A 20,859-nucleotide genomic window follows, 5' to 3' on the forward strand; every position below is an offset into this window, starting at 1 on the left:
CATAGAGTTTTTGTCAGAATTTATGGGATGATGCCCTTTCAGCAGCTCAGTATAGTCAATGCCCAGTAAATGTTGCTATAATTTTTCAGTAGAAAAACAAAGTACCAAGACATATAAAACATGTTCATTCCCTCTCTCTCATTATCCCTCTCTCTCTTTCTATGTTTCTCAGTCTCTTTCTCTCAAAACACAAACACACACACACTCGCTCACTCACTCACTCACACATCCCGGTTATTTTATATGTGGTCACATCAGTAAAAATAAGGCAGCACCACAAAAGGATTAATTATCACTTACATTTTATCATTCCTCAACACAAAACCTCTGCCAAACAAAAAAAACAAATCCAGACTTAACTGAGGTCAGACTTTTTCAAGATGACTATTGCAATAGAGCATTCTCTACTCCAATCTCCAGATCTGTAAGTATCTCAAAACTAAGCAGAAAAGGGCTTTTCTTTTACAAGGAGAGTTGGAAAGGGCTGGCAAGAATACTGTTGAGGAAGGCAGCAATCAGTGGGGACCAGCAAACAGCATGACTGTGGTGGTTCAATGGGAAATGTTCTTCCCTGTAGTGGGCTGATTCTCGAAATAAGGAGTGGAAGGGTGGAAAGCTATATTCTGCACTTGAGTTGTTGCTTAACCCTGGGGGCAAGCCACAGTTTAGGGTTCTATGGGGAAGAGAGGATACTGACGAAAGTTTGGTCAATCTAACTCAATAGGTAAATCATAGGCAATTATGAACACTTGGTCATTACATATCACGTATATTTCACTGGCCAAAGAAAGTCACAAAGCTATACCCATTTTGGAGGAGGAAGGGAAGTACCATCTGGCAACATGTCAAATAGGATAAGAATATAATATTTATGAATAGACCAAGTGACAACCACAGCAGTTAACCTTTCCTTCCTTTTCATGTGGCAGATCTCCTGCCACAGGTAATGTCTACCCGTATGCCCTTGCCTTACACCAAGAAGTTTCAAAATGCTATTCACACAGGAGCTTGACCAAGATATTTTACTGTTAAAATTGAGAAAATAATGTGTTTTTCCCAATGCTCATTAAAAAACTAAGACAACAGATTGAATTATTTGCAGTTATGTATTTTTCCTTCATAAAAGTTTCACATTAATGACTACTATAATCTATAACCTATTAATGTTACAAACTAAGATAATTTATTTAGCCTCAAGGTATTCTATAGAGACCATCACATTTACAGATACTTTGCCCCATGAATAGATTTGAGTAGTTCGACTACATCTTATAGGCCTTGGGGAATCTCTATCTTTTCTACCCAGCAGATCAAAAGCTCCAGAGGGTAAATCTAGATATATCATTCATTTTATTTATAAGCCACATGAGCAAGTGGAGATAATAATATCTGCCCAGCTGAAGGGGTGGTTATGAGGATGGAATAATGTGATGTGAATGTGTTTTACAAATGTCAAAGAGTAAATAAGTGGAGGGGATTATTATTTATATGTTAGATTCTGTTCATTAATCAGAGTTTGGCTATGTGCCAAGAACAGTTTATATTCTTTTTCCACTTAATTTTTCCTAAAAAATAATGAGTTACTATTTTCATGCTACAGATGAGTGAACTGAAGCTCAAAACATTACATCTACTTATACTCTTTTAGCTGATAAAATGGTAAGACCAAGTTTCACTCAGCCGTCTTCTAATCCAAAAGCCTACAATCAATAATTCATTTATTTCCTGTCCTCTGATTCATACATAGCAGATAAATAAAACCCTTAAAAGCATTACTTAATTTTAAGGAAATTTTAAAAATTCAGCACCAACCTGCTATAATTCTCATCCCAGGCCATGAAATGGTGGTGTGCTAATGAATCATTCATCCGGACCTTGCAAACAATGAGCCCTCTGCCTTGATTAGATGGAGGAGTCAGGAACCATGAAAGGAGCAGGTATGTAAGTAAAAAGATGTCACCTAATTTTCATAGCCCCTTCTTTGATTGTAACTATATTCCCCTTAACAGTCTCTCCTCTTGCTTTCAGAGGTATGATCTTGAGGAAAGAATACCTTATGATAAGCCATCAATCTTGCCCACTATTAGAACACTCTTAATAAACTTCAGGCTAGGGATATGTTTTCCTATTAAAGATTGAAATGAGAGGCTATTTCTTCCCTGGTGAGGGCCAAAGGACAGATCTTGAAAAGGAAATTCAATTTATGGTCAGAAGCTAAATTCCTTAGGGTGAGATCACCTCTTCTTTATTCTAAGATACCCATGCATGTTTGCATATGGATACACACACACACACACACACACACACACACACACACACACACTTACTTTGGAAACAGGGACTCCATTGATAGAATAATAGACTCCATCCCCAAAACACAGATGGAAAGGATTCAGTCTTTATAGTACAGTGGGTTCTGTATTTTAAATTCTATAATAACTTGGGCAGATAATTTCTTCACTTTAAGCTACAGTTTCCACATCTTTAAAGATAAAAAGTATCTTTCCATGGGGTATTTGTATAGATACAATTCAATAAATAAGATAATGCATATAAAAAACATTTAGCACAGTGCCTTTCACAAAATGAGCACTCAATTAATGTTTAGTAAAGTATGTAAATTCTTGGCACCCAAGCTTACAAACAGACCTACAAAAAATTGGAAGTGGAAAAGGCTAGAGTCTACATTCAAGAAACAAACATGCTGACAGGTTCCAGGTTACAAGTCTTGGACCTGAAACAGAGGACACTGAAATATGCATTTGGACGCTGCTTGTGCTAAAAGAACAGGAAGAAACAAATGTTGCCAAGGAAACCTGGGACCTTCCTCCAAATGCTTCTGAGTTTCTGAAGATGAAAAGATAAAGGGGTAGCACTAGAAAGAACATTTTCCTCACCTGTGTCTGTCTGGGTCCAATCAGGAGAGCGAAACCACAAAGTAATTTGAACAGGTAAAGTTTAATAGAAAGAATTGTTGCGGCGCCTGAGTGGCTCAGTCGGTTAACTGTCTAACATCAGCTCAGGTCATGATCTCACAGTTAATGAGTTTGAGCCCCACGTCAGGCTCTGAGCTCAGAGCCTGGAGCCTACTTCAGATTCTGAGTTTTCCTCTCTCTCTTTTCCTCCCCCACTTGTGTTTTTTCTCAAAAGTAAATAAACATTAAAAAGAAAGAATTGTTAACAATAACAAGGAATTTGAGCTATGTGGTCTTGACTAATAAAAGGTAAATAAAACTGTGAGGAACACAGGTAGTTATAGGAAACTGCCACTACCCTCAAAGACAGAGGTAGAAGTCCCAAAGAAGAGTATCCCCCCCCACCCCTAGACCTAACCCAGGGATGAGATTTGGACCTTACTGACAGGGCCCTGCAATGGTCCACAGAATAGTAGAGAAGTCACTGTGGTGCTCCACCAATAAAACTTGCTGGGAATGTGCCCATTACAGTGCTAGGGAAAACTGCTCCTGGGGAGATGCCTCACTGGAGGCAATCTCTAATAAAACAGCGAGGGGATGTCAGTTAACTGCTAGTACCTGGGTGCTGTTTGCTGCCATGCAATGCAGGAGCCTGTTGCTAGAAATCATGAATTCTGCAGAATTCTGCCAAGCAGGCACACTGAAACCAGGACACAAAACATCTTCCCTCCAGAAGTGTCTCAGTTCCTTCTATAGAAAAAGCTTCAGTGATAGCTGCCAAAGGGACAACATTTAGAGGGCTCAAATGCATTCTCATAGAGCATTCAAAAAGAATGAATTTCAGTAACTGGCCCACAGCCTTCAGTCAATGAAATTTTCTAAATAGATCAACAGCAAGGTAGAAACACAGCATTGACCTTTGTTTTCCACTTACTTTCCACAACCCAGTGACTACCCATCTAGCTTTTGGTTGTCATCAGGGAGAAAGGTTGATCTAGGCCTTCTCTAACCCCCTTTGTTCCACCTCCTCCCAGTGAAACTTTCATACTCCAAGTGCACCCAGGGAAAGCTATAACTACCTAACTACCAGTCATTCATTTCTCCATGTAATCAGGTAAGAGTGCAGTGGTTCTCACAGTATAGTATTTTTTTTTCAGCAGTGTCTGAGAATTCTTTAGAAATGCATATTTTCAGGCTTCAGGTGACACCTATTGAACTGGACACTCTGAGAGCACCCAACTGCAAGGAGATGCTGATGCTTGTTAATGTTTGAGAACCACAGCTATAGAGGAAAGCAATTTGACTAGACTGACTTACTTGGAAGTGTGAATAACAAGGTTAGAACTTATTGAGCTGTTTACTTTAAAAGGGTGGGGGGGCTTCAAAACAAGTTTGGTTGCTTCCACGTCTAATAAGGCTATATGTGTTTCTATGAGAATCAATGGCAGACAGCATTTCTTTCCAAGAGTATGGAAGTTAGCAGACCTGCCAGAATGAGACCAATCTGCACTGGCCAGGAACTGTAGTATTCAGCCAGTTTCTGGGAGGTAGAGGTGGGGGAGGGAGAGATAAAAGAACTAAGTTGCTGAGCTAATTGATTGGTACATGAAGCTTATCTACAAAAATTCAATCGGGGCCCACCAGGGAAATGGTTTGAATGTAATTATAAATGGGTCATCCTTCATGACCTAGGCCCTGGCCTAGTATGCACAGACTCAGACTGTATCAAAAAGGTCTGTCTCCCTCACTTCTGAAATTGAGGGCAGGACAGAAATTGAGGGAAGGGAAGATAAATGGTCACATAAAATCAGGTTACAAAAAACAATCTACCACAGCTTCCAGGAGATCATAAAGGGCAGAAAAAGTAAAGATGTGCTATATTATCTGAATTCCATACCTCATGTAAGTGTTTTTGTTTCAAATGCATTTTATATTATTATATGACCTGTTGCAATCTGATAGTGTGGCTCGTAATCAAGAATAATAAACATGATTTGTTTTAAGTACCCATTTGGAAACTTGGAAACTGGTCAAGCATCATTCCATTCGAGGAACTTATGCTGGTGAATTAGGAAGAGCCTGTACACTTGCAATTGGGAAAAAGATGCTGTGGAAAGAAAACTGACCTCCATCCTAAGCTCTGCTGCTGAAGCAATTTCAGAACCTTGGACAAGTCATAGTCCTTCTATGACTTCAGTAAAGGCACAATTCCACAAACTACTTAATGCTGCCAGGTCTTTGCACATGCTATTCCCCCTTGGTGAGAAATGGTTTTTTTCTTTCACACTCAGGGTCTATTCTGTAAACTCTCTTACTTCAAGGTTCACCTCAAGGACTATCTCAGTAGATAGTCACTGATCTCTCTTCAGATAGAGGGAGCAGTAAAATCTCCTCAATAATCATAAGGAATATTTACTAGTATCATGCGTGTAAAATGTTATTCGATAATGAGTTTCATTTATCAAAAACTATTGTAATGATTTGTCTACTGGTCTGTCATCTTTATCAGATTGATAAAAATAATGACCACAAAAGAAAAGTTTTTAATTGTACTTAGTGGGAGAAATAGAAGTGCATTCACTCCATCTTAGAAGCAGAAGTCTTCCCAAGAACATTTCATACAGAAGAAATTGCATGGTTATACAGAAATATAAGGTATAAATCTTGTTGTCAAAGAGTGTATTTGCTTGATTGATCGATTTGGGGCAGAGAAACAGGCTCTATCCCCTAATATCTAACAAGGTGTATTGTGAACTCCAGCTCTAAGACTGCAAGACTACACTGTTCAGCACAGGAGCCACTAGCCACAGGGAGCTCTTTACATTTGAATTTAAAGTAAAGTACAAATTTATTTCCTCAGTTTCACTAATCATACTTCAGCTGTTCAATGATCACATGCAACTCATGGCTACCATATTGGACAGTGCAGACATTCAATATTTCTAGTAATCCCAAAAAGTTTTATTGGAAGTGCTTTTCTATAACCATTAATAATTTGATACAAAGAAACTCAAATTTAAAATAACAATGAGGAAAGAACCCCGGAGAAATTTCCAAGGTCAATCCCTTGACTACATGGTGACCACCTGATCATTGCTTGTGCTCATAACTGGGGAAAAGACATCTTGGCAGGAGGTACTTTAAGAAGAGCATACTCATGGGGCGCCTGGGTGGCTCAGTCAGTTAAGCGTCTGACTTCAGCCCAGGTCACGATCTCACGGTCCATGAGTTCGAGCCCCACGTCGGGCTCTGGGCTGATGGCTCGGAGCCTGGAGCCTGCTTCCGATTCTGTGTCTCCCTCTCTCTGACCCTCCCCCGTTCATGTTCTGTCTCTGTCTCAAAAGTAAAATAAACGTTAAAAAAAAATAAAAAATAAATAAAAAAGAAGAGCATACTCATTATAAACCAGGGGCAGTGTGGTCTGTTACAGGAGGTTCAAGTCTCTCTTATCTTAGACACAGTGGTTGCAGTGATTGGCTTTTTGCAGGAATAAATAATATTTAAATGCTATGAGACTTAACACCTAGAGGACTGTAAGATGCTTTTGGTTTACCTGTAAGTTAGGGTCTATGTATGAAATAACAGAAGTCACATCTATCCAAATGAGACCTAATTAGGATGTTAACACCTAATAGAGAATCATCTGGCAATATGCATGAGATATAGACTCTTGCCAGAAATATATTTAAATTAGTAAAATTAATAACAGCTAACTAAAAGTATCAATATTTATCAAAAGTTTGAATTCTATTCTGCTCCCCCTACACACACACACACACACACACACACACACACACACACACACAGCTTATTGCTTAATAATAATGTATGAGTGGGGAATAGGTATACCCATTACTGCTTTTCTCTCTTATGTTTCTTTGAGATTTCTGGAGTAGAAGATTCAAAGGGCTATTTGGCATAAGCTTGGAATACAAGGACACTACATGAAAATCTGATAATTACTGACATTTTGAGTGTAGCTACCTTCAAAATCCAAAAGAAAGAAGCAGAAAATACTAGGTTTTGGTATATACATTCATGGTTTATACATATTATCTTATGTATTTTTAACAGCCGCCCTATAAAATGATTATTATTTACTTCTTTTATAGATGCTGAATCTTAGGTATAGAAAAATAATGTTATTTAACAGGTACTCAATTCATAATAAAATTTATCCAGAACATGAAAATAAAACCCAAAGACAGCAGTGTCCTTTCAATAGTCAATCATTATCAACCAAGCCCACCCAACTATTATCTTCCTAGAAAACAACTTTAACTAATTTATTGTTGATTGATAGTGATTGACACTGAGTTACATGCTAACTTCTAGATATTTGTCTGATAGGAATGCAAGTGATTCTTGTCCAATAGAAAAGATGACCCCAAATGTTATGGTTTTATTTCTCTGTAGAAAACTAGCATTTGTGTCTAACTTGCAAACTTATTTTATCATGTCTTTACTGACAGACAAGTCTCTGTCCCTCAAGTATTCTTTGAACCAGCTTTACCATATTGCTGGTTTCCTCATTAATGAGTTGGATAATCTTTGACACATACGAATTTCTATATATTATATGACAGTCATGTTTTTAACTTTTTGAAAGTTATTATACTGTGACACAGGTGTTTCTTGGCAAAACCTATGTTTGATCCACTGTTGCTCTGACATAAAACAAACAAACAAACAAACAAACAAACAAAAACCTATTACCTATTAGGTGAAGCCTTAGTTTTCCTTGGTTTATTTTTTCAAGTTGATTCAGGATATATTAAAAGAAAACTACTCACATTGATTTCATACGGCAATCAGTGTGGCATTGAGCCAGACCTAACTTATCCTTAAGAGAAGTCTGAGACTATATAATACCAATCTCTTGTTCATATAGCTTTTGTTTAAGGAAAATAAATGACTGAAAAGAAACACAGAAACACAATTCCATAGCAGACAAGAATCTTAGTGATCTCACTCAATCCCTGCATTTAAGGTAAGGAAGTTGTTATCTAGGGGGTAAACTATCTTGCCCAAGGTCACACCACAAACTGGAAGATAAGAGGTCAGATGACCAAACCCAAAGTCCTACCCCATTTCTGCTATTTCACACTGCTTCTTACAAGGGAGGTAAAAAATCTACAGATGTTGTAAACAGTTTAGTGAACTAGAGGACAAATAGCACTGGCTAGTATTTCTGGCTTTCCCTACCTACACCTGCAAAGGACAGAAAAGATATAATGCGTCAACCACAATGCAGCAGGGCATGAAGTATGGAGGATGTGAGAGTAATAAGATAAATACCATCAACATTGAGCACTGGATACACAGCTCATTGATATCCCTTTCACCTTGGTCATGAATCGCACTGTGAAGAGTGGTATAGATCACGAGATCCTGACAAAGCCTCAGTTTTCTCATCTAAACAATGGAGAACCAGGATCTGCCTGAAGGACTTTTTATGAGTTTTCAGTGAGACAATATGTTACTACATTTATTATAGTGTTTAGCAGTAAAAAGTGGCTATCATTGTTATTATTAGAATTATTTTCACTCAACTGCTACCAGTACGACTACTACCATAGGTCCAGCCTTACTGTACCAGCTACAAACTCTCTATCTCCTAGCTTCTTCTGGAGAAACCCATGGCATTGCCTGCTGATTAACTCTGCTCTGGCCTCTGGGTTTCCAGATATGTTGGTGAGGCTGATTTCTAGAAAGTCAGCCTTTTTCTCAGAGAATCACAACAGTAGGGAAACTGCAAGACAAACAATGGAAGAAGCATTCTTTCTTTTTATTTATTTAGTTTCCTGAACTAAAGATTTAATAGCAGGGACTTGCAACTCAGAAAGTGAGGGCCAACAAGACAGGAACTAATACATAGCTAAAGACATATGACTATATTAATATATTAATTCAGGGATGGTGATGCTATACACAGATAACTTATGCGGGTGACGAAGAGAAACCCATGCTTTTCAGGGCAACATGAGAAGTGAACACAGAGCAATTCATCTTTGAAAGGCATTCAGTGAAAGGCATATTAAGTTCTGTATCTGACGTACCCTTTTTTCTCCTGTGCTATATCCATAATACTCAGAGATTTATTTTGGGTTCATCAGTTTACTTATTCTACTCCTTATTATCCTTATGGTCAGAATTTTGAGTTTTGGTGTCCCTTAGAATTGGCCAAGAAGCTTAATAAACCTGTAGACGACAACAGGCCCTATCCCACAAAAATGTGAGTGTGTAGGTTGCTTGATTTTCCCATTAAACCTAACCAAGAGTAAGTTGTTACTCCAAAAAGCTGCTTTCTCAAAGCTGAGTCAAACACCATTAGATGTTCTGGCCTGCTGAGGTAGATGAGGTTGAGTAAGGATGCCAGGGTAAGAGGGATCTAAAAAAAAAAAAAAAAAAAAAAAAAAATAGTAGGCAGAATGGATCCAATTCTTGGCTATTCAGGTAGAGGATTAATTTGTTCAAATTAGAGGCATAAACTCCAAAAGAATTTGCATTTGCTTCCCTTTGAATGAAAAATTACATGTAGACGAGGAGCTTTGGAAACTGACTAAAACAGCATGTGGAGTTTTTGATCAGACATATAGAGAGGATAGGGGGCATTCGGCCTATAAAGCTCATCACTGTATGTTCCTAAGCTAAGGTCCCAAAAAGGCTTGAGAAGGGCAGGGTGGTGTAATGAGAAAACTAAGGAGCTTTGGAGACAGAGCCAGGACTGTGTTTCAGCCCTACGATTTGCTACGCCAGTGTTAGTAAGCAAATTATTTTCCCTTTCAACTCCAAAACCTTCTTCAATAAAATAAAGTTAATAATACCCAAATTAAAGAGATCAACTAAGAGGATACTTGTAAAAAAGATTCTTAAAATTTGCATCACATGAGGAGGTCCTATTGGTTTATGGAATCAAAATAAGTTTTTATCTAAGTTTCAGGAAGATCAAGGAATAACATAGGAAATAGCAACACCTTTCCATTAGCCCTACCCTCATGTGCTAGGCAATAAGGCCACTAAACTGCCCCAGTATAGCAATGTTTTTATTTCCTACTTTGTGCTAAAAGATTTAGGCAATGATCTACAGGGCTAGTATATAAAAAATAATAAGTAGACCCCAGTGAAATTGCCATAAACTTGCATTAGGAAAACTGATGTTTTGGGGGGAAAACTTTACTGCTTTACTCACTATGGAAAAATATATATATATACCCAGACACTCCAGGAAGTGATATATAACCAGGAAATTTTGTCCTGAAGCGTCAGAAGTATTATATCTCCTGATCACGAAATCAGGAACAGGCCTAGATTAAAAACTGAGGTACCTCAATACCAAGTTCAATTTTTTACCCACAAGAACAGGTTTCTTTACAAGAACAATTTTCTTCTTGAGAGGAGCATTGTGAATTTTTTATTGTTGTTATTTTAGTTTCTGATGAATTTGGCCAACAGGAAAGCAGTGATCTTTCTAAGGGTAGACACAGCTCATTTCAGTAGAAGTTACAACTCACCCTAGAAAAAAAACTGAGCTGAAGAGGAAAAAAAATCCTGTTAGGCTCATTTTCTTCATTCCAGTATGGCTGAGGCTAGGGCCTTCCTGGTCGCATATCCTTGGTTATTTTGTTGAGTTGAGTTTTAAATAACTGAACTGATTGGCCTTTTATTCCTCCTGGGAGACTCATTTCACCACATAAAGGAGATGACTCTTAGGAAGTTTTTCTTGACATAAAATTATCATCTACAATACCTTCATACATTTTCATGTATTCAATTCACCTCCATAAAGCAATCAATAGAATTTTAGAAAGAATGAATGAATTTTAGAAAGAAATGAAGGAAGGAAAGAAGGAGGGAGGGAGGGAGGAAGGGAGGAAGGGAGAAAGGGAGGGGAAGAGAGAGAGAGGAAAGTGGTTGGGGTAGATGAGTTGGAATAAGGATGAAGTGGGGTTGTTGGCTAATGGGAGAAGGGAGAAGAGGCAGACAGTGACAAACACACTAAAGAAAAAGAATAGTTATGCATGTAGGGGTGAGGGGTTGGCAAAAACACTAAAAGAAAGTTCTGTTGGGAAAGGGAGATGTGGAGATTCCTCAGAGTGGGTTTAAGGTGGTGGCAGCAGCCTAGAAACAACAGTAAATTCCTACATTAATTTCTAATTCTTTCTGTGCCTCAAGAATCTCTATGGATTTGGCCAATTCTCTAATTGCTGCCATTAAAGTAAATTGATATTTAATCCAGTTAAAAATCTCTCCATAGCTACCCATGTTAACCTCCAGAACTTGAAGAGTCCTGAGGAAAGACAGAGAGGGAAGGTGAAGGCAGCTTAACTTTCTCCGAACTCATAGCTGTTGCTTTTCCACAGAACCCTGCCAGCCTCCAGACTCCAAGTTCACCCCTCCCAGGTCCATCTGTTTTTGCAGTTTGGGTTTTCAAAGAAGTGAATATCTGAGGGAAGTAACAAGAGGATACAGAAGCAGCTCACAAGGGGATTCTACAGTCTTCAGAGCCAAAACACAGCCAAACTCTTCCCAACTTCACCTGTCAAGGTCATCAAGAGTAGAGTTTCTAGATGGGTGCCATAAAAATATAATAATGTCTCAGGGTTTTGTTTGGAAAAAAAATCCAGAACTAGGATTTCCATTCATATAAGTGTTATTCATTTTGCTAAAGGTGGATATGCATTCGTCATAATCAAGCTCTGTGCTATTTAAGTAGATTTAATGTCATGGTTTCCAGATCCTCATGGACATCTCTTATCATGTCACTCCCCTGCTTAACCTCACACTCCCCCAAAATGACTATCCTTGTTCTTGGGACAAAATTCAAAATCCTCAACACTGTTCACCCGATCCTGCTGGATCTGACCCTTGTTTGTCTTTCAGATTTAGGGTTTTTCTAAGTGTATATGAAAAAAAAAGGGCACCATTGATTGAAGAGGAAGCAAAAATGTATTCTCTTTATAGATTTAAGCAGCCTTCTAAAAACTACAGTATGAGAAAAGGTGGGAGGAATGACTTTACAGAGGAAAAACCTGGCAAATATCACCTGAGCCAGGTGATCAAGGTCAACATCCACAATGGTCATCATGTTGATAATAGGTACCCCTGATATGATGTAATTAACATGGCACCTCATCTCTGTGATCTTCTTCCCAAACCCCACACACATTCATGAGACATTCATGAGAAAAACATCAGATAAATCCAAATAGAAGTACATTCTACAAATACAAACCAGTACTCTTCATAATTCTCAAGGTCACCACAACAAGGAAAATCTAATAAATTCTAATAACCAAGGGGAACCTATGGAGACATAACCACTAAAATGCAATGTAGTATCCTGTATGAGATCCTGAAACAGAAAGAGGACATTAGGTAAAAACTAAGGAACTCTGAATGAAGTATGATTGCTTACTTGTCAGGACCATAGGAGGGAGGTGGGACTATATACTGTCATAGATTGCAGATTACACAGTTTCAGAATCAAGCTTACAGAATCAAGCTGAAGCTGGATTTCTCCTGAAACATGTCTACCCAGCTTCTTCTGCACTTTTTTTTCTTGGTTTTTTGTTTTTACTTTTGAGTTTTGCTCTTTTACTGGTTTCACCTGAGAGCACTTCCTCACTACATCATTTACACAATGATCCCTATAGAACAAATACTCTGTGTATTTAGGAAATGAGACTTGAAACATGGCAAACTCAAAGTTCCCATGGCTAAACCCAGAGACAATGACACATCTAAAAAGAACTGCCAATGTCAGTTTTGACACAATTGTGCAAATATAAAATAATTGATTTAAAATTTTTTACACAGAGCTAGAATGTGATTATACAAATCATTCAGTATCTCAGAACTGTAGTTTGTCAGTGAGCTATAGGTGGGTGCCAAAACACCCCCTTTACCTGTGTCATTCAACTCTTTGATCTATATAGATTTTATTCATGACATGTTTGTCCCTGGAAACCTAACAGAATTACATTTGCAGTCTTTGGAAGTCCTGCACAGTCAGCATCTATAACTTGCCTGTTGCTTACCTCTTATATGCCTGAATAGGTGATCATTGAGAAAGGTAGAGAAAAGCAGAGATACAGTGGTACCAAGAAGTAGATATCTCTAAGATATATGAGATGCAATGTTTTACCATTTTATTATATTCATAAAAGTTGTTGGAAGATATAGGGATACATTTATAATAATAATGGGCTCTGGGGGGCGCCTGGGTGGCGCAGTCGGTTAAGCGTCCGACTTCAGCCAGGTCACGATCTCGCAATCCGTGAGTTCGAGCCCCGCGTCAGGCTCTGGGCTGATGGCTCGGAGCCTGGAGCCTGTTTCCGATTCTGTGTCTCCCTCTCTCTCTGCCCCTCCCCTGTTCATGCTCTGTCTCTCTCTGTCCCAAAAATAAATAAAAAACGTTGAAAAAAAATTAAAAAAAAAAAAATAATAATAATAATGGGCTCTGGTCATCAAATTGCAAAGCAAAGGAAATGTGTCCATTTTTTTAATACATGTAATGAATAAACTGAGTTGCATCAGTGAAAAGAGTCTCACTGATTCAAAAAAAAAAAAGAAAAGAAAAGAAAAGAATCTCATTGATTCTAGAGGTTTCCAAATCAATTCTCTGCACATGAAAATACCCCAGGTTTCCAGCCTTGGGAACCATAGGGCAGTGGAGCACAGAGAACAGCCCAGAAAGATACTGTAACAGCTTTGTGGTAGTGTTCTGCTATCTGGGAAGAAGCTACCATGAAAAAGAGGGGTCAAGCACTTTTTTGAAGTTCACAGAAACGTGCTATAGATTAGACAAAGCAAGTAACCGTTGGAAGCAACTTTTATAGAAGTTGGTATCTATATCAACTTGCAGTTGGAAGCAACTTGATGTAGCCCATAGATCATACACTGGATTTGGGGGATAAAAGATGTGTCTGGTGTATGGATATATTTGGCTACAGTCATAAGTCCTCAGTTTTGTTGCTGTTTTCTCCCATCTATAAAATAGGGAATAACAGCAGGTAAAACAAAATGAATTAAGATTTATACAAGTCAATTTGTCTCCCTTTCCCCACTTCTCGTCACTTCACTATCTACCACTGTCTCATAGTTGATGCTAGCTATGAAATCTGCTTTGTAGCCAATGCTTGGCCTGTGTTAATGTCCATGTGGATATAAAATAAGACATCTTCCAAGCATTAGAGAGCAACTGATCCTATAGTGAAGTTGTTACAGAAGAGATGAGAGTGCTTTGGAGAGAGGTGGTTTGGTTTACACTGCATATTCCTCAGCAAAGCTATTGACCCCATAGCTACTCTGTTTCACTAAGGACCTTTTTTCTTTTCTTATGCAAAAAAAGCAGTTCTAAAAGAACAGCTAGCAAAATGTCAAAACCACCAGAAACTCCAAGGGAGAAATTTGAAAGCAAAGCTAATCTATTTTAAGTGACAGAATGAGATAAGGGAAGAATGGCTTTCTGGTGTCTGGTGAGATGTTGTGATTATTAATGTTGAGAGCGGATCCTTTTCACAATGTTTCATCCTATTTAAGCTTTCTATGAACACGCCTGAATTCAAAACAAGTATCTATTGCAAACCAGATGTTGACCCTTTGATCCACGATTGTCTACTACTCAAGTCTACCCTACCCTGTCCCTTTATTAACCACTTGGCAGAAGGCAGGTACTTGTTTCCCAAGGTGTAAATTATACAATTCCACAAAAGCTGAAGAATTGTAGTCTACATCCTGACCTTGCCCAGAAAACAAATGCACCCCCTCACATTTTCATGTTTCTCCATAAGTACTCTAGGACATTTTCTGGGTTTGTACTTGCTTTGTTAACATATATAATGGAAAGATATATAAGGAAATTGACTAAGCATTCTATTTTTTAACAAACCTTAACAATTCAATTTAATAAGTATTTGTGATTACTTATTTGTTGTTGTATTTATCTTTTATATGTATTTCATGATGTTATTTAATTTTAGCATGTATGTATACTTTATCTTCACAGCAAGGCAACTCTTTTACAACGCATATTTATTAAGGGCTTCTGAAGACCAGGCACTTCTAGAGATGGAGAGATTAGAAGAATCCATCAATTTCTTTGCTGGGCTTTTAGTAAAGGCCATACCATAATCTCACATATGTTAATAACACATACAAAGTTACTTGTATTTCACCTAATTTCAAAAGCAGATTTGAGGCTACCTACAAAATGCTCACATAGATGTGTGAGACATTAAGTGCAGGAACTGAGTCTTCAGCATCTTTCTATTTCCAAATCAAGGATGGTCCCCTGGCACAGACACTGAGGCTCTCAGTAAGGTCTTTCCATGGACTGTCATTGGGCTTAGTCTATATCTGCACAGTACACAATAATGAGTCCCAAAATGTACCAACACAACCTCTGTCCTTATGGAGGTGATGCAAAAATTAGTAAAAATACAAGATTCTGTTCACATCAGGTTATTAGTAAATACTGAGCTATATACCTGCCTTACATCATCCAACTCTCAATCATTCAAACCTATGAATAGAAAGCAGAGCTTACAATGGAAGGAGGCTAAAGCTATTTTAGAAGGAAGACAGTGATATGGAATCGTGATTTTTAATTTATTTTTTTAAGCTTATTTATTTATTTTTCAGAAAGAGACAGAGAGGGCAGGTGGGGGAGAGGCAGAAGGAGAGGGAGAGAGAGAATCCCAAGCAGCTTCTGCACTGTCAGCACAGAGCCCGATGTGGGGCTTAAACTCACGAACCGTGAGATCATGGCCTGAGCCGAAACCAAGAGTCAGACACTTAACCAACTGAGCTACCCAGGCACCCCAATTTTGATTTATTCTTAAAATGCCCTCTTTTAAATCCCTTTCAACAGTTCCATATGCACATACTCAGCTTTACTTTATGTGACATGTATAAAAACAATATAAAACTCATAGATATCACCCTTTCCTCCATTTCTCTTAATATATTTGCTACAGTTTGAACAAGAATTGGAGAAGTGCCAAATATTACATTGTACTAAAGACTCATCAGGAAGCCAGCTCACAGAGCCTCAGCCAGTGGCGTAAAAAGTAACAGATACGAGTATCAAGGAAGTGGAGTCATTACTGACCCCCACTCATGCATCTTCTTCTGACTCAGGACCCTAAAAATGTTAAAATGATTTAGGATCCTGAAACATGTGTCTTTGCATCTATCTAAACACTAGTTCCCCTCAGTTTCTGATTATGCTGCGTGACTCCATGGCAACACATGGTGAAAAGTAAGGAAAGGAAAGTCATTTGTCTCAGTGCTCCCAAGCATGCCCTGTGCAAGGATTCTCTAAAGCCTTTCTCATTATATGCCCCACAGGTTTACCTCTCTTGCTTAATTTCCTTCATTCCCATTCCTCCCTGCCCTGGTTACCTTTATTCCAGTCATAGAAACCTTTCCACTACTTCCCATACTATTCCATTCCTTCACTGCCACTGTTGGCCAAGTAATTCCCCAAAGGTAAAGTGTCCTAAAGAATGAATTGATCTCTATTCTTAGATCTCATGAATTTGTGCATACATATTAAAACACTTTAATGACTACTATTCCATATATAATAAAATCCAAAGCCCTGACAATGATCCACAATGTTCACTGCGAATCACCTACTCCTGCCTCCTCTTTGTTCCTCACCTCGTGACTCTCACCCTGACCCTTTTACTCAGCTAGATTCTATGATTCCTTATGTTCACTCATTTATAAATACCACTGATGTCAAGTGCCTTTGTGTTCTGGTGCCAACCCCAACTCTGCTTAAGCTTACCTATATTTTGCCAACAAATGTCCAATAATCACTTGGCTGTGAGCCTGAATGTGATGCATATGGAAGTTGAGAGCTGTTAAGGGAGAAATGAGATATGAGTAGCTGTCTCTTGGAGGCCAGAACTAATGGTAGGAGATGCTATTATAGAACTATTCTCACTTATAGCAATGAAAATGATAAGGTTCTGAAACAGCAGAGGTCAGATGATGGCATTTAGCTATTAAAACAGAGTGTAAATAAGTAGGAAGTTAGGAATAGCAGCCAATGTGGTCTTGACCTACAGAGAGTTTTCTGGATGGTTCATATAACATAGAATCTGTAGTGCTAAGTTAAATCTATATGCTCCAAAGAAATCAAAGACAGATAACCAGGAGGCTGGGGGAAATTTTCTCAACAAAGTCATAATCTTTGTTGCCAGTTTCCAGATGAAAGCCAGTTCTCAAACCCAAAACAAACTGATTGAAGAAGACTAGTTGCCAGAAGAAAGGAGCCACAACATGACATTAAGCATATATGATCATAATACTCCTTCATCCGCCCCAAAGGAAACTAAAACCATACAGTTAGGGAATCATACCACTAGGGGAAGGGGTATATCCAAGCATTTCAAAAACCACTGAATACAAGGCTCTCATTGACATTAATATCTGGGGACCCAAGTGTATCATCATGCTTCGCCCAAAAAGAGTAAGCTGCAGTTTATAAATGCAGTTGTGACCCAGGCCCAGCTCACAGATAATCTGCTGAGTCCAAAGATATACAGGGGTCATTTCCATAGTATCAGAATTTATAATTAGATTATACATACTTGTAATTGGCAGAACCCCCACACTGATTCCTTGGCCTATGGGGTAAGAGCTATCGCAGAGGAAAAAAAACAAATGAAAGCAACAGAAACTTTCCTATTAGGGAGGTTGAAATCAATAGCACTGAAAAAGACCTAAATGATGGAAGAGGTAGTACTTTCCATTATATCCATTTAGTTCACCAGTCTGGCCACTAAAAAATCAATGGGAACCCAAAAGATGACAGTGAACTAATACAAACTCAACCCAGGAGCAGTCCCAAAGGCAGCTGACTAGTCAAATGGGGTATCTTTGCTACAACAAATTTCCAAAAGCAAGCCAACATGAGTTTTAGATACATAGTACTGACCATTGATTTGGAAAATTCCTTATTTTCCATGAGGAAAAGAAGATTTTGCATTCACTTGGGATAGACAAGAATACACTTCCAGTCTTCATCTTCTTTGTTAGGATCACTTACTTAGAAGACCTATAAAACCCCCTATTTATATGACAATGTATAATTTTAAATATCAGTGTAAGATGTTGAGGGAAAATTTTACATAAGAGTAGATTTGATCTTAAGCTTGCAGTAGGAAAAAAAAATTCTACTTCTATCCCAGATTGGTCAACTCCAACTGATGGTACTCTTGTATTTTGAAAGGCAAGAATCAAGTACCTAATACACTAGGGATACAAGAAAAAGGACTTCAAAGGTATTTAAAGATGACTGTATGCTAAGAATCAAAATATCTTTTCATTTGTTTTAATTTTATGATTTTATGGGGTTTTTTTTCTTTTTTGTCTCTATACCTGATACTTCTTTTGGTCATTTTGCCAGCCTGTCTGCTGTCTGCATTAGATACAGGAACCAAAAAGATCTCACAACCTGAAAAATTACTTTATGTATTTCCTCTGGGAAAACGTATTAGAGTTTTCGGAAGTAAACTTCAGAGATGTTGGGCATAAATGATGTGGGAAATGCCCATCAATCAAACCTCAACTGCTGATTTCTCGAAGAATTTGAAACAATATAGTTGGAATTTTCTCTTTCTGCCAAAGTCTATATCACTAGCCATCTTGAAAAAGACTTTACGAGCAGTTTCCCTGTAGATATATTGTTTGCATGCAAGAACATCAATCTCTTTAAATGTTGGGCAGAGAGAACATAGGCTGTGAATTAGCGGTGCCTCTTGTCCAGAAACGTGGCAAAGATAAAGAATCAAATGCCAAACGTGCTGTTCTGTGGAAACTCATTTTGTAATGCTATATTTTACATCAGCATGTGAACTTTGAGTTTTCAAGCTGTAAATAGATATTTTAAAAAAAAATAGCTTTGTCTCTTTCCTGTCACTTCTAAAATAATTACACAGAAAAAAAGATCATCTTTAAGCAAACTAGAAAATAAACAATAACTGTAATAAATTTTGAAAGAATTAAGAGAAGAAACAGTTATATTAGCCTCAAAACATAAATAATTCCTACATATCAATAAGACAAATTGGACACTGGAATAGATATAAGTTCAAGATATGTTCAAAGTACATGTACATACAAATCACAGATGAATAAATGCCAAACTCATAAATAATCATATATATATATGTATACATATATATATGTATATATATATATACGTATACATATATATATATACATATATATATAAAAAGAGAGAGAGAGGAGGGAGGGAGGGAGAGAGGGAGAGAAAGACTAAAATTTATTTACCTATTTTATTATCAAAATTAACATTTAAAAAAATTTTTTGTAATGATAATACAGTGTGATAGGGCTGCATGTGGGTGCAATCTTTCTTGAAAGCAGTTTGTTTGATATGTACCAAGTGTCTTAAAAATGTATATATAATTTGACCTAGCAATCCCTCTTCTAGGAATCTGAGGACATTGCCATAAATGTACTCAAAGTTTACCCTATTAAGATGGGCACTGAATAATTACTTATATTTTTTAGGGAAATAGCCTAAATGTTGATAGACTGATTATGCAAACAATGGTACATTCTTACTATGGACTTGTAAACAACTATTAATATTATTTATATGAATATTTAAAGTAGAGGAGTAAGTGCCCAATATATCATAGTGGAAAAGTCTACACAGAATTACAAAACTAAAATAACTCCTTTTGTTGTTAAAAATTCAGTTAGCTAATAGAAAATTTATATATTATTTGTTATTACATATCATTATCTATTTTTATATATACATATGTGAAGAATCAGAAAGATTTATAAGAGAATGTGCTTATCCTTTTCTGATGGGATTTTTATCTGAGTGCTTTGTTTTCTGTATTTTGCAAATATTGTGCACTAAATATCTATTACCTTAATGATTATATGCTAATAATAAACATTATTTTAAAATAAAAGTAGAGTTCCCTCCAGGTCATATTTCCCAATCTATAGTCCCCATGCTTTCTTTCTTCAAGTCAAAAGGCAAATAGAATACCACCACAATTTGGTGTTGGATACATAGAGGCATCTGCCATAACCCAAATTATTGTAACCCATGATCTCTAAGTTCTTAAACATGTTGTGGGCCTATCAATCAAAAGCATTTCAACTCTGGAGTCATTAGGGCTTTTAGGAATAGGCGAATATTCTGATGAAAGTCTGATGTCTTAGTCTATCTTTTAAGAAATGAATAAATCTGGCTCTCCTTCCCACAAAGCTCACCAGCCAACCTCTTCATCAGAATCCCACAGTATTCACCTCATTTGGACAGAAAAATGAAGAGCATCTCAAGGAAATACAGAATCTCAATGTACAGGGAACCATACTGTGCTTTCTCATCCAAAGGCAAAGTTTCTTAGACAAGCAGTGGGAAAACCAGATGGACTTGGACTCTGATACAGGATTCATATTCATCTATGGTGATGGATAACCTGTAAGAGCATAGTTGCTATAACAGTTTGGACCTGAGCTGCCAGGTACCCTAGATATTTCTAATACCATTACTATCTCTGACATTAATCTTGTCCCAGATCACATAAAATGTTACTCTCACTTTTTTAGGAGAGAAGGAGCATCCATCTCTATGGTGCATATTGACAAAATCTACCCTTGAGAATAGTATTAGAAGTACCAAGAACCAGCACCTCCAGGGAAAGCATCACTTTCGACAACTGAGTGTATATGCCCTAGAATATTCCCCTAATCAACTGAAATCTTCCAGGCTTCCAGTTGGAAAGCTGCTTCAGGATATTAAATATAATAGGATAACGTGGCCAAGTATGTGAAGGCACAGAGTTAAAGGAGCTAGCAGGTATCTAGTCATTAGCAATGTCTCTATGGAAAGAAAAGTAAAGAAAAGAAATAGGAAAGGACCTAGCTCTAGAGAAAC

The 20,859-nt window shown here is 37.6% G+C and overlaps 1 long non-coding RNA gene across 1 annotated transcript in view; it reads right to left on the reverse strand.

Moving 5' to 3' along the window:
• LOC131493348 (uncharacterized) overlaps positions 1-3,683 on the reverse strand; it is a 111,635-nt gene extending 107,952 nt beyond the window's left edge. Inside the window, exons 1-2 of the long non-coding RNA XR_009252580.1 lie at positions 3,534-3,683; positions 1,813-1,897 (exon numbers count right to left, since the gene is read on the reverse strand). This is a non-coding gene — a long non-coding RNA (uncharacterized LOC131493348). The remainder of the gene's footprint in view (positions 1-1,812; positions 1,898-3,533) is intronic.
• Between the last annotated feature and the right edge of the window lie 17,176 nt (positions 3,684-20,859).

The sequence above is a fragment of the Neofelis nebulosa genome, chromosome 13 (genome assembly GCF_028018385.1).
Source record: "Neofelis nebulosa isolate mNeoNeb1 chromosome 13, mNeoNeb1.pri, whole genome shotgun sequence".
Lineage (NCBI taxonomy): Eukaryota > Metazoa > Chordata > Mammalia > Carnivora > Felidae > Neofelis > Neofelis nebulosa.